The sequence below is a fragment of the Perca fluviatilis genome, chromosome 5 (genome assembly GCF_010015445.1).
Source record: "Perca fluviatilis chromosome 5, GENO_Pfluv_1.0, whole genome shotgun sequence".
In the NCBI taxonomy this organism is placed as follows: Eukaryota; Metazoa; Chordata; class Actinopteri; order Perciformes; family Percidae; genus Perca; species Perca fluviatilis.
This window is the reverse complement of record NC_053116.1, coordinates 39,653,266-39,668,614: the sequence shown is the minus strand read 5'-3', so window position 1 is coordinate 39,668,614 and position 15,349 is coordinate 39,653,266. Positions and strand designations below refer to the sequence as shown.

At 40.8% G+C, this 15,349-nt stretch overlaps 1 protein-coding gene and 2 long non-coding RNA genes across 3 annotated transcripts in view; all 3 read right to left on the bottom strand.

Moving 5' to 3' along the window:
- The window catches only part of LOC120558745, an 87,505-nt gene extending 75,556 nt beyond the window's left edge, over positions 1-11,949 (bottom strand). The window contains exon 1 of the long non-coding RNA XR_005639176.1: positions 11,824-11,949. This is a non-coding gene — a long non-coding RNA (uncharacterized LOC120558745). The remainder of the gene's footprint in view (positions 1-11,823) is intronic.
- kcnd1 (potassium voltage-gated channel, Shal-related subfamily, member 1) overlaps positions 1-15,349 on the bottom strand; it is a 1,001,373-nt gene that overhangs the window by 750,090 nt on the left and 235,934 nt on the right. The gene's annotated exons all lie outside the window — the stretch shown is intronic.
- Positions 4,436-9,857, bottom strand: LOC120558746. Its single transcript, XR_005639177.1, has 2 exons — positions 8,951-9,857; positions 4,436-4,496 (listed from the first exon to the last, which is right to left on the bottom strand). It is a non-coding gene; the product is annotated as an uncharacterized LOC120558746 (long non-coding RNA).

The window sequence follows — 15,349 nt, the reverse complement described above, 5'->3', positions numbered from 1 at the left end:
GGCATATATACACACGGGTACATGTAAACGAACACTTTTCTGAAAACCGAGAGGTTGAAATGTCCATTTATGAAAATAGTCGGCCACGTGTAAACGTAGCATCAGACAGTTTGAAGTTTAACACAGTTTATTACTGAATCAGACCAGGTAGCAGAATGGACAGGTGGGAAAATCCTCTCAGGCGACAGAGCAGGTCGTGGACACAGGCAGGGAGACGAAGCATGCAGGACTGGTGACGGCAGGCAGGTTGTGAGACCGTAGAGCAGAGTGGTTCTCCTTCAAACTCAAAAAACAGCATTCAGGTTTGCAGGCACAAAAAAAAGCAGGTTACAAAAGTATCGCGACAGACTAAAACTGGACATTCACCTACGTGACAAGACTCAACTATCTGGCACCAAACAGAGAGCAGCCACAGCTTAAGAAGCTGCGCTGATGAGCCACGGAAAACAGGTGGGTGATTGGAGATTGCCTGTAGCTGCGAGTACCCAGGGAGTGGCCAGTCACACACACTGCACTGTGAGAAAGGAGAAACAGAGCGAGCAGAGGAGAGAGAGAGAGAAAAAAAAAAAAAAAAAAACCAGGAAGAGCGCCAGCTTGTCACTTCCCCACTAGTGGATTCGTGACAGGTGGCAACATATGGCAGACGTATATATACTGAATTTAATCACAGTTATCACAGTTTGATGAGAAATAGTATGTACACACTACAAAAGGGCACAGGCTGCCATTTATAAACTCATATTTTATTTATTTAAATTATTTCTTTTGTAATGTCTCTAGGAGAGAGGCCAGCGCAGGTGTGGAAGAGACCTTTTCTTTAAAGTTGTATTCTCCCGCTGTCCGTCCTGTCCAGTGGTTCTTTTAACCTGCTTTTAATATCTGGCTTTCTTTTAAACAGTTTTTATATAACTGAACCTGGCTTTTTTTAGGAGGTTTTTAAGTGTTTTATTCACACCAGTGGTCCCCTTGTGCCAGTGCCCCTCGCAGCGCCCATCCCAGGAGTTGCGTTTTAACCCAAACCTAACCCTAGCCATAACCATAACCATAACCATTGCCTTAATGACTTCAAGGCAGCGCTGCGACCGTTGACTTCAAGGCACCTAACCCTAACCTTAACCCTAACCTAACCATAATCATTGCCTAATCCCAGGCAGCGCTGCCTGGAAGGAGACGTTACTACAGCATAGTAACAAGACTAAACCAAGCCCTATTAGTTTTGATTTGTTATGGTTTTTGTGTTTTTGTCTTTGTTCTCTCTAAGTTATGTCATTGTCATTTTATTTATCTTTGTATGTGTATACGTGTATGCGTATATGCGTATGCATATATGTGAACACGTTTGTGTACGTATGTTTATGTATATATAATTTAAAAACAAGTCTGTTTAAGTTTAAATGAGCCTATCAACATTACTTGTGTTGTTGTTTGTTTTACTTTTTGTCAGTTTTGTTTTTTATGTCTAAGAATAAATGCTTTGATATGTTAGTTTATGATTATTTTCATGTATTCACCGTTTGTGAACGGCTTTCAATGCCTTATCTAAATTGCAGTAGTGGAGTTTGAAGATTTGATCCAATTCTTTAAAAAAAAAAGTACATTTGCTCAGCTTTGTTTTCTGCAGACGTTTAGAAATCTCGCTCTAACTTTTATCCCCAGCTGAAAGTGAATGAATCTGTCTACGCACTTTTAAATTCAGCATTTTCCTTCCAACAGTTTTCTTTATTAGGGCCTGAGCGTCGACAGCGGCGAAGGCCCTATTGAAACTGAAGGAATTATTATTATTACGTCAAATAAATTGCCTTTTTGAGGGGCTTAACGTACTCAAAAACTCACCAAAATTGGCGGTCGCATCAATTCTGGTGAAAATTTAGACTCTTGTGTGAGGTATCATTGAACTCAGCATAGAGTTCCGTTTTCATTGGTCATGGTTGGCCCTTTCACAGCTAATGCACTGTATGACATAGAGTCTTGTGTGAGGTATCATTGAGCTCAGCAGGGACGATTTGCAGTTTCTGAGTGCGGCGCAAATGCACGGTTGCAAGGTGCGGCGCCCACCAGTAACCCCAACGCGTGCAGAGGATCGAGGGCCCATCCAACGCTGCTTGCAGCTTTAATTTATATATGTTACCTTTTCATTTTCCACCCAACCTTTTAAAACTGTTTAACACTGTTGCAGAGAGCTACAGTACAGGCCAAACGTTTGGACACACCTTCTCATTCAATGAGTTTCCTTTTTATTTTCATGACTATTTACATTGTAGATTCTCACTGAAGGCATCAAAACTATGAATGAACACATATGGAATTATGTACTTAACAAAAAAGTGTGAAATAACTGAAAACATGTCTTATATTTTAGATTCTTCAAAGTAGCCACCCTTTGCTTTTTTTTATTAATAAGGGAAAAACTTCCACTAATGAACCCTGACAAAGCACACCTGTGAAGGTAAAACCATTTCAGGTGACTACCTCATGAAGCTCACTGAGAGAACACCAAGGGTTTGCAGAGTTATCAAAGAAGCAAAGGGTGGCTACTTTGAAGAATCTAAAATAATAATATATGTTTCAGTTATTTCACACTTTTTTGTTAAGTACATAATTCCATATGTGTTCATTCATAGTTTTGATGCCTTCAGTGAGAATCTACAATGTAAATAGTCATGAAAATAAAAAGGAAACGCATTGAATGAGAAGGTGTGTCCAAACTTTTGGCCTGTACTGTATGTGTAACATTAAAACATGATGTATAAATAATATATATCTATTAAATTTCATCCATCCGGCCCAGTTTAACAGGCAACTCAATTTTATACAATATATGTACAGTAGTAGGGGTCTCTCTTTCAGCTAAGGGGTCCTTGGCCTAAAACATTTTGAAGACCCCTGGTCTAAGAGATGCCTCTGTTTTGTGTTGTATAAAAAGACAATTGGGGACAAGGAACATAATTGTGAATGTAATGTTGTAAAGTTTTGGAACATCTGTTGTTCTGTCAAATTATCAAATATCAGAGTTCAGGTTGTATCTCCTGCAGCTCCTTTGGAAATATGAGCCACACCACACCCTTTCTTTTCGATGTTGCTATTTCTTAATCTTTTCTTTTTATACTGAACAGTGAATTTTATTCTTGTATTTTATTGCGTATAAAATTTTAATACGGAACTGTGAATTTTATTCTTGGATTTTTATTCTCGTATTAATTGTTATACTGAACCATGATGTTGTTGTTGTTTTTTTTAATCTTATATGGTATTACATTTGTATTCGTTAATATTTTTATTTTTTATCTTGGATCCCTATTTTGCTTTTTGCTTTTCAATGTTTAATGTTTTGTGTAAAGCACTCTGAGTTGCCTTGTGCTGAAATGTGCTATATAAATAAAATTGCCTTGCCGTAAAAAGCTGCACACAATGAAAGTGAAACTAAAGCTTTATATGGTTGTTTTAGGAGATTTTTTTATATCTGGGAAGTCCCAGTGTTTCCTCTCCACTTCAAACCTTCCTCTCCCCGACCATTAACAAGAAATGGAGGCACTTATTTATATAAGCACTCAAAACATCAGATTTTATAAACAACTGGTGTTTTTTGTGGAAAAATCTGAATGTGTAAAGTAACTTGTAACTAAAGCTGTAACAGATGAATGTAGCGGAGTAACTAAAGTAACTAGTAACTAAAGCTGTAACAGATGAATGTAGCGGAGTAACTAAAGTAACTAGTAACTAAAGTAACTAGTAACTAAAGCTGTAACAGATGAATGTTGCGGAGTAACTAAAGTAACTAGTAACTAAAGCTGGAACAGATGAATGTAGTGGAGTAACTAAAGTAACTAGTAACTAAAGCTGTAACAGGTGAATGTAGCGGAGTAACTAAAGTAACTAGTAACTAAAGCTGTAAGAGATGAATGTAGCGGAGTAACTAAAGTAACTAGTAACTAAAGCTGTAACAGATGAATGTAGCGGAGTAACTAAAGTAACTAGTAACTAAAGCTGTAAGAGATGAATGTAGTGGAGTAACTAAAGTAACTAGTAACTAAAGCTGTAACAGATGAATGTAGCGGAGTAACTAAAGTAACTAGTAACTAAAGCTGTAAGAGATGAATGTAGTGGAGTAACTAAAGTAACTAGTAACTAAAGCTATAACACATGAATGTAGTGGAGTAAAAAGTAAAATATTTCTCTCTGAAATGTAGCGGAGTAGAAATAGAAAGTGACATGAAAAGAAAAGACTAATACCTCAAATTATAATTATAAACCATTAGTTATGATTTAACAACTTTTAAAATTATTTCACAATGTATTGGTTCACTAATATTTTACTGTTTTTTAATATAGTAAATTAATAATATAGTAATTTGAATTATTTATTTAATATAGGACATTTTAGATATTCATCAATTTGCTCATTGACTTGTAAACAATTAAGCATAAACAAGAGCCCAGAGATGGCAAAGCAAGTTTATTTGAATAGCACATATTATACACAAAGGTAATTCAGAGTACTTTATAGGTCTTATAGGTGTACTTTTTCGTTCATTCGATTTTCATTTCATAAACAGGGTATGAAAACAAAAAACGATGGTTATTTGATTTTCGTTTTAAAATACAACATTTGAAATTGAAATACAAGGCATGTTTTCCTTTTCATGGTCAACAGGGGATGGGAGAAATTTTAAATATGCTTTGATTTTCATTTTCTATTTTATATAACAAAAATAAAATCACTCGGAAACAGAAACAAAGAAAAGTCTTGTTTTTTCATATTCAGAGACCGGATGTTGTCATTTCCAAGGCAACAGCGCCAGCCTAGCCTACCAGTGTTGCTTTCAGCCCAGGCTAAAATTACTTTGGAAACCTATACTCTTGATAATGCTTGGGGGGAATTTTATTTCATAATGTCACATGTATTTATTCCCCTCTCTCCCTGCCTCCCTCTGACTCTCTGTCTCTACCCGCCGCAGACAACTTCGCCCCAAGAGAGTCGAACCAGCTGAGGAAACAGACTTTCAGTTCACGGCTGTAACGTTACCGTTACGCCACCGTTAACAATCCCAGCAAACTTTCTGTTGCTGATCTGGCAGAGAGTCACCGGGGGTTCGGGATCAGATCATGGGGATCAGACCTCCGGTGCTGGGTCTATTCTAATATTAGCTGCTGCTGCAGCTAGCTAGCAGCTAGCCACCAGCCCTGTGACCTCGGTCCCCACGGTTTGCTTCCCGGTGTCGTGCCAAGGTACTTATCCCCGCCAGGATTTGTATCCCCTGGCCGCGGGAGCGCGCGTGCAGTCGGAGCGGAGCTTCGGTCCCCTACAGGTTGTCTAGTACAGCTGCAGCTAAACGTTACATAGTGGAAGACTGACGGGGCTTTCCAAAGTAACAAGGGTCTTGTTTATCTACATAAATAGGTGTATTTGTCTGTTACAACTAAACGTTACATAGTGGAAGACTCGACAGGGTTTCCATAGTAACAAGGGTCTCATTTATCTACATAAATAGGTGTATTTGTCTGTTACATTAAGGCGACGTGTGAATTGTTTGACGGCCGATTATTATTGTGGATTATTCGACAGTGTTTTCAAAGTTCCATATTGACATGCTCCGTAGCTATGTACGTTAGTATCGTACGTTAGTGTTGGTGAACAATATCTTTTCCTGTCTTTGCTAACCCGTCCCTCCTGCCCTCTAACGTGATTTCTGTTTTGAATTTAATTTAGTTTAATATGGCTGTTCAATTAAACGCTTTGTTCACCTGTCTGCCATATAAGTTACATAGGGGATACACATTATATCAGGTGAAAACGGCCTGATATTTTGTGTATCCCCCTATGCAATTAACTTGGCAAAAACAACAGACATGTCCATATTATCTCAAGTTATTTATTGTGACTCTGTACAGTCAGAAAATAACACACATGATGGTAGGAAAGACCCTTTGCTTGTTAGGAGGGGATACACATTATATCAGGTGAAAAACAGCCTGATATTTTGTGTATCCCCTATGTAACTTATATGGCAGACAGGTGAACAAAGCGTTTAATTGAACAGCCATATTAAACTAAATTAAATAAAAAAAAAATAAGTTAGAGGCGGGGGAAAAACCAAAAAAAAGAACGAGAGTTTTTCAATATGGAACTTTAAAACTACTGTCGAATAATCCACAAAAAAACGGCGCCTTAAACAATTAACGCTTTTACGCTTTAATTAACAGACAAATACACCTATTTATGTAATAAATAAACAACTTTTTACTATGGAAACCCTGTCGGAGTCTTCCACTATTAACGTGGTAATGTAACAACAAACCCTATTTATATAAAAAACAAGACCTTTTTTAAACCCCGTCAGTCTATCCACTATGTATACGTTTACTGCTGTACTCCAGACAATCGCGGATAACATCTGGCCGACTACCGTATATCGTGCCTTCTGGTTTTTCCACCTACTGGTTTCCGAGACCTGTCCAGATGCCGTGTAACCCTATCAACCTACCCACGGCAACAGATTCGCTACATATTCATAAACATTTTACTGGCCTTTGCATGTCGCAACTCAAATAAAAACTATACTGAACTGAACTGAAAATCTGAGCCCTACATTACTATGACATTGTACAGCGGGAAAAATGTGTTTTAAAAGTAATTAGGATGATCCGTGTCGCGCTGGATAACAAGTTCCTTGGATTTATGATATGAAAAGAAGCGATATTTCTATTGACATGGCTCACATGCCTACATCTACGTTTCCAAAGTTATACAACGCCATATGACAGAAGACAAAATATTTAACCCAATAAAGGATTTGCTGCTTTTCATTTTATGACATTAAATCTTACCATGTTCGCCAATACACCGTATTCCTACCTCATTTATCTTGCAATCACGTAACACACGGAGCTTGTTCTGAATTGGTTCGAAACAACTTGCAACGAAGTAGCAAGTTTGTAGCAAGTAGCTGTTTGAGAGCTTCGAGATCACGTTTCCAGCCCAGGGTAACCAGTTGTTTTAGACCCATTGTTTCAGAATCCGTGTGCTGCCTGCTATAATTTCTGATGAATCCTTGCACATGGGCAGCGCAGAGGGGTGTAGCGTGGAGTGCATGATATAGTTATGTTTTAAGCCTAAATCAAGGTAACCTGTTGTTTGGAGTACTCAGATAAACAGTGATTAGTGGCCTACTGACGGAAAATAAAAAAAGACAAAGTCCTGGTAGCTGGTGTGATAAATGTGATAGTCTAGTGGATGGTGAAGTGGACTTTTAAGTTTTATTTTTGCTGAGGGAGGTTCAGATCCAGCGCGACACGGATCATCCTAAATACTTTTAAAACACATTTTTTCCGCGTACAATGTTATAGTAATGTAGGGCTCAGATTTTCAGTTCAGTTCAGTATAGTTTTGATTTGAGTTGCGACATGCAAAGGCCAGTAAAATGTTTATGAATATGTAGCGAATCTGTTGATGTGGGTAGGTTGATAGGGTTAACGCGGCATCTGGACAGGCTCGGAAACCAGTAGGTGGAAAAACCAGAAGGCACATAACACCGGGACGACTGACTCGATCGGTCCGTCTGCAGAGCTGCGTTACCCGCTCTAGCTGAGCTGGGAATCTGCCGCGCTTCGTGATTTATTCATATTTTATTTTATTTGCAGATAGTGATATGCCCTGATGCACTTATGCACTAGCTGCTTTTAGTCTGAGTCTGTGAGATAACCAAACTTCCTTTAAATATAACGTGCATATAAATAGATGGAATAAATAAAAGTCCCTCGAAATAAATATAAGTAAAACATACATGTATTTAGGCTATTTAACTATTATGACTAATGCCTATGTTCATGTGTATTTCCTCATTTATGTATTTCATGATCTATTTCATAGCCATATGTATATTTATGTAAAGGGGGGCAAAAAGCTACAGATTCCCTCAGCTGCAGCCGGGACATTCTAAAACGCTGAACGTGAAAAAGCTTAACTTTAATGTAGCTAAACAATGATCAATCAGATATCAGTCAGTTATCAGTCAGATAACGTCCATGACTTGGGTTAGATTTTTTGATCACTGTTTAGGTACATTAAGCTTTTTCCTTACAATATCCCTTAATGAAGCAGAAACCCTTAATGTCAGCTACGTCCATTGGGTTAGATTTTTGACAGTTTTCAGTGGTTATGAAAACTGGTTTTTAAATTTGGTAATCCTTGATCATAGAGCGGGTAACGCCAGCTCTGCAGAGTCAGTCGCGGGGAGCGAACCGCGAGGACCGAGGTCACAGGGCTGGTGGCTACCTGCTAGCTAGCTGCAGCAGCAGCTAATATTAGAATATTAGACCCAGCACCGGAGGTCTGATCCTCATGATCTGATCCCGAACCCCCGGTGACTCTCTGCCAGATCAGCAAGCTTAACGGCAGCAACAGAAAGTTTGCTGGGATTGTTAACGGTGGCGTAACGGTAACGTTACAGCCGTGAACTGAAAGTCTGTTTCCTCAGCTGGTTCGACTCTCTTGGGGCGAAGTTGTCTGCGGCGGGTAGAGACAGAGAGTCAGAGGGAGGCAGGGAGAGAGGGGAATAAATACATGTGACATTATGAAATAAAATTCCCCCCAAGCATTATCAAGAGTATAGGTTTCCAAAGTAATTTTAGCCTGGGCTGAAAGCAACACTGGTAGGCTAGGCTGGCGCTGTTGCCTTGGAAATGACAACATCCGGTCTCTGAATATGAAAAAACAAGACTTTTCTTCGTTTCTGTTTTCGAGTGATTTTATTTTTGTTATATAAAATAGAAAATGAAAATCAAAGCATATTTAAACTTTCTCCTATCTTATTTCGACCATGAAAAAGAAAAAAAGCCTTGTATTTCAATTTCAAATGTTGTATTTTAAAACGAAAATCAAATAACCATCGTTTTTTGTTTTTCAATACCTGTTTATGAAATGAAAATCGAATGAACGAAAAAGTACACGGACCTTTATAACATGCATGAACCACATTAAACATTAAAGTACTGAATGAATAGAAACCTCTGCTTACATTTTGTGGAAATAGAAAGAGAATTACTTGATTCATGCAATATGTTCTTGAAGTCAATGAGAATGTTATTGGAGAACATAAAAGTATAATATCACATCTTTATTTCTTGTTCAGTGTAGCACATGAGCACATAGATAACTTGTTCTTGAGTGGCATCAACATAATCCATGAAATAAAGCCTTTATGACAAAATCAAATAACGTAATGATGTACTACAATACATTCATGTAAATCTGACAAAAAACTGAAAAAAAGAAAATTGTTTATATGTTCTGTATAGTAAAATGTTAACTTACATTATGGGATATCTCCTTGGGCTTTATCAAAATAATGCAAAAGCAACACTAGGTGGCAGTGTGAGAGTATGATTTGATGAGTGGACCATGGAGTAAACAGGCCTTACTAACCTACAGTATATAGCTCTACTTTAACAAATACAATTAGCTTTATTATCATTCACTCACATAATAACAAAGTTAATTGTGATTTTAGTTCTGTGGATGAATTAATTGTTTCATATATTCTTGACTAGGAGCTTCTAGAAGGATCCTCTGTAGTTTTGCTGCCTGAATAACTCACTATTTGAACAATCCCCCAATTGTTTCTCCCACAAATCCAATTGCTCCAACTATCGTACCGCCAGCAGCTTCTAACACACGCCACAATATATTTTTCTCCTCAGCTTCCTCTCTGGCCTCACTTTCATGTCTGTTCTTTAACTTTTCTTTTTCCTCTCTCAGTTCTTTGTCATACTGTTCCTTCATTTTATTCATCAGGTTTGCCTTCTCCCTTTCTTTCTCCTCTCTCTCTCTCTTTCTCTCTGATTCTCTTTCCTCCTTCTCCCTCTTCATCTCCTCCTCTTTTTCTTTCATCTCCCTGTCTCTCTCCTCCTTCTCCCTCTTCATCTCCTCCTCTTTTTCTTTCATCTCCCTCTCTCTCTCCTCCTTCTCCCTCGTCATGTCCTCCTCTTTCTCTTTCATCTGCCTCTCTCTCTCCTCCTTCTCCCTCTTCATCTCCTCCTCTCTCTCTTTCCTCTCCCTCTCTCTCTCCTCCTTCTCCCTCTTCATCTCCTCCTCTTTCTCTTTCATCTCCCTCTCAATTTCCTCCTTCTCCCTCGTCATGTCCTCCTCTTTCTCTTTCATCTGCCTCTCTCTCTCCTCCTTCTCCCTCTTCATCTCCTCCTCTCTCTCTTTCCTCTCCCTCTCTCTCTCCTCCTTCTCCCTCTTCATCTCCTCCTCTTTCTTTTCATCTCCCTCTCAATTTCCTCCTTCTCCCTCGTCATGTCCTCCTCTTTCTCTTTCATCTTCCTCTCTCCCTCCTCCTTCTCCCTCTTCATCTCCTCCTCTTTCTGTTTCATCGCCCTTTCTCTCTCCTCCTTCTCCCTCTTCATCTCCTCCTCTCTCTCTTTCCTCTCCCTCTCTCTCTCAGCCTGAAGTTGTTCATTCATTTTATTCATCTGTTTTTCATATTTTTCCTGAAGTTTTCTCTCCAACTCCTGTTGTTCTTTGCGTATTTGCTCTTCTTTCTCTTTCAGGATGCGTTGTTTCTCCTTTTCGATTGCCCTCTCAGCCTCTTGGAACATCTCGTTTGTGTAGTGGCTTCCTCCGTTCTTCTGGTTTACCTTTCTGATCTTCTGGAGCAGCTCAGTGACCTGAGAGCGATCCTTCAGCTTATTATTGAAGACATGGTACTGGCCATTACATCTGGCCACGAGTTCTTGCAGGTCTGGGGATTCCTTCAAGAAGTCTTCAATAGTTTGGTCTTCTTCAAGTTGGTCCCCATGAGTAAAGAGAACCATGCTGTATCTGTCTGCAGCCTGGCCAAAGATGTCTTGAATATTTTGCACTGTCTGCTTTTCCTCGTCAGTGTATCTGTCCAGCCCGATGACCACCAGGAACACATGGGGTCCAGGAGAAGCATAAGTGATGCACTGGCATAGATCTTTAGTTGTTGTATCCTTGCCATACCTGGTGTCAAACAGGCCTGGGGTGTCGATAACAACCACCTGTTGCCCATCCACCACAGCTTTGCCCCTGGAACATTTTACGGTCAAAGAAATTGGACTGCGCTTTGAGTCAAAGCACTTTTGTCCCAGAATGGTGTTTCCAGAGGCACTTTTCCCAATTCCAGTCTTCCCCACCATCACTATCCTCATTTCCTCATTATTTCTGCTCCAACCTGTGTAGAAGAATGTGTGACGCTGAATAAGAATCAGGTTGTATATGCATTGTAGTTAATCCTACAGGAAATCCAATTGTAAATATTTACAATGTGGCTTATAATGTTGGCTTATTTGGCTTTCTTTCCATGATCTAATATGGCTTCCATATTGTGTAGTTCATTGTTTATAGGAAAAGGCACCAGGTATTTTAAAGTCTGCCATGCATTAGTGTCTAAGTGACTAATGTGTACAAAAATCTTTGAATTTGGTCGAGTTTTGAGCAAGAACGCTGTAACCTGTAGCCGCAAACCGGGCTGTAATGTAATCATATACGGCAAATAGACATCGTCAATTTCAATCAACCATAAGTTTTGTTCTTGCCACTGACAAGCTCAGATTATAATTCTGTCTGATTACATTATGGTAAGGATCCATACAGAGATAGACCTTTTTGTTATAGAGTAAAATCCTTTTAAGTTTAACTACCCAGTAGGCTCTGTCTATGGAAACATTAGTCTATAGGAGCTACAAAAAGACATTACATACATTAGATTCAGCAGTGATCACAGTTATACTATTATTCATAATATTGATCAAAACATAAAAAATATAACAAATTATTAAAATGTATACAGCATCATGTCTTACCAAAATTGCTGTCCATGTTTAGGTTGTAATGGTTCCTGTTCTTGTTCAGGTTAAAGAGTACGGAGTAGATACTGCAGCTGAAGTAAAGACAGAGTTCAGAGTGTGTCTCCTGCAGCTCCGTAGGAAAGGCTCTATATATGAGCCCAACCACACCCAGGAATAGCTGCTCACAATGAAAGTGCTGCAGAAAGCAAAAAGCTCCTCCTTCCCTTCAGTATTTACAAGAAATGGCAGCAGTTCTCTTAAGGTCCTCATAATTCTGCCACTCCTACCTGCCACACTAGCTGGTGGACAAAAAAGTTAAATTCAGGCCGTATTTATCAATCAAAAATAAGTGCAACAAGTATTATTAAGAGAAAGTGTTATTTTTTGGGTAAGATGAACGTGAACATTTTTGACTGATAAAATGAAAACTATTTTTCCCCCTTGTTATAGAACTGGGCCGGTCTGGTGTTTTGGTCGCGAAGTGTTCAGTCAAGGCACAGGTTTGAAATCATTATTGAATATCATGGATGCTGCCCCTAGGCAGTCCGGTCTCATGGCAGTTCGTGAAATGCTCACGTTATTGAATCTATTGATTCCTGGACAGGACACGTTAATGGCGTTAATTTTGTGTGGTGAGCACGAATTTTAAAGTGATGTATTTCAATGGGAAGCATATTTCGTGATCACAGAAGGATTACGGTAGCTGATGAGGCGAAATTCCGCGCAGGGAGGTTGGTTGGGGGGGTGGATGGGTCAAACAACACAGGACTATCACCCCAGAGACCGGGGATCTGGTCCCACGTGATGCAGTCATCTGGAGTAGCTTTACAGTGGCGTCCATATTTCAAACCTTCAGAAATGAGAACAGGCAACTATCTAATGACTATTTCAGCATTATCAATCAATTAGACTTTGTTTTACATTACCCCCACCCCTCCGCCTGACAAACAGCATGCACAAACACACACACACACACACACATATTCTCTATTCTAAAAGTATACATACATATACTGTATGTGTAACATTAAAACATGATGTATAAATAATATATATCTATTAAATTTCATCCATCCGGCCCAGTTTAACAGGCAACTCAATTTTATACAATATATGTACAGTAGTAGGGGTCTCTCTTTCAGCTAAGGGGTCCATGGCCCCAAACATTTTGAAGACCCCTGGTCTAAGAGATGCCTCTGTTTTGTGTTGTATAAAAAGACAATTGGGGACAAGGAACATAATTGTGAATGTAATGTTGTAAAGTTTTGGAACATCTGTTGTTCTGTCAAATTATCAAATATCAGAGTTCAGGTTGTATCTCCTGCAGCTCCTTTGGAAATATGAGCCACACCACACCCTTTCTTTTCGATGTTGCTATTCCTTAATTTTTTCTTTTTATACTGAACAGTGAATTTTATTCTTGTATTTTATTGCGTATAAAATTTTAATACGGAACTGTGAATTTTACTCTTGGATTTTTATTCTCGTATTAATTGTTATACTGAACCATGATGTTGTTTTTTTTAATCATATATGGTATTACATTTGTATTCGTTAATATTTTTATTTTTTATCTTGGATCCCTATTTTGCTTTTTGCTTTTCAATGTTTAATGTTTTGTGTAAAGCACTCTGAGTTGCCTTGTGCTGAAATGTGCTATATAAATAAAATTGCCTTGCCGTAAATAGCTGCTGACAATGAAAGTGAAACTAAAGCTTTATATGGTTGTTTTAGGAGTTTTTTTTAATATCTGGGAAGTCCCAGTGTTTCCTCTCCACTTCAAACCTTCCTCTCCCCGACCATTAACAAGAAATGGAGGCACTTATTTATATAAGCACTCAAAACATCAGATTTTATAAACAACCAGTGTTTTTTGCAGCCCATGGGCCCACCACCTGTGGGAGGAACCGCTGGGGTCGGGTGCGCTGCCACATGGGTGGCAGTGAAGGTCAGGGGCCTCGACGGACCAGACCCGGGCAGCAGACGCTGGCTCTGGGGACGTGGAACGTCACCTCTCTGTGGGGGAAGGAGCCGGAACTGGTGCGGGAGGTGGAGCGCTACCGGTTAGATCTGGTGGGGCTTACCTCTACGCACGGTCTCGGTTCTGGAACTGTACTCCTGGATAGGGTTGGACTCTTTTTCCTCGCGGAGTTGCTCAGGATGCGCGGCGCGCCGGGTGTGGGGATACTAACAAGCCCCGGCTGGAGCTCGCTGCGTTGGAGTTTACCCCGGTGGACGAGAGGGTCGCCTCCCTAGCGGCGGGGTTGTGGGGGAAAACTCTGACTGTTGTTTGTGCATATGCACCAAACAGGAGTTCGGGTATTCGGCCTTCTTGGAGACCTTGAGTGGAGTCCTGCATGGGGCCCAGTGGGGAATCCATTGTTCTGCTGGGGGACTTCAACGCACACGGGCAATGATGGAGACACCTGAGAGGCGTGATTGGGAGGAACGGCCTCCCTGATCTAAACCAGAGTGGTTGTTTGTTGTTGGACTTCTGTGCTAGTCATGGATTGTCTATAACTCGCACCATGTTCGAACATAGGGATGCTCATAAGTGTACCTGGTACCAGAGCACCCTAGGCCGAAGGTCAATGATCGATTTTATAATCGTTTCATCTGATCTGAGGCCGGTATGTTTTGGACACTCCGGGTGAAGAGAGGGGCAGAGCTGTCAACCGATCACCATCTGGTGGTGAGTTGGGTCAGGGGTGGGGAAGACTCTGGACAGACCTGGTAAGCCCAAACGTGTAGCGGGTAAATTGGGAACGTCTGGAGGAGGCCCCTGTCCAATGGACTTTCAACTCGCACCCGGCGGAGCTTTCGCATCCCTGTGGAGGCTGGGGGCATTGAACCAGAGTGGACAATGTTCAAAGTTTCCATTGCTGAAGCGCGCGGCAGGAGCTGTGGTCTTAGGGTCTTAGGTGCCTCAAGGGCGCGGTAACCCACGAACACCGTGGTGGACACCGTGGTCAGGGAAGCCGTCCGACTGAAGAAGGAGTCTTCCGGGATATGTTATCCCAGAGGACTCCGAGGCAGTTGCAGGGTACCGGCGCCCGGCGGGCTGCAGCCTCTGCCGTGGAAAGAGGCAAAGCAGCGGGTGTGGGAGAAGTTTGAGAAGACATGGAGAAGGACTTTCGGTCGGCACCAAAGTGCTTCTGGAAAACTGTTCGCCACCTCAGGAGGGAGGGGGGAACCATCCAAGCTGTGTACAGTAAGGATGGGACACTGTTGACCTCAACTGAGGAGGTAATAGGGCGGTGGAAGGAGCATTTTGAGGAACTCCTGAATCCGACCTAATACGCCTCTATGTTAGAGGCAGAGCTGGAGGATGACGGGGATTGTCGTCGATTTCCCGGGCGGAAGTCACTGATGTAGTCAAACAACTCCACAGTGGCAAAGCCCGCGGGATTGATGAGATCCGTCCAGAAATGCTCAAGGCTCTGGGTGTGGAGGGGCTGTCCTGGTTGACACGCTCTCTTCAACATTGCGTGGAAGTCTGGAACAGTGCCAAAGGAGTGGCAGACTGGGGTGGTGGTTCCCC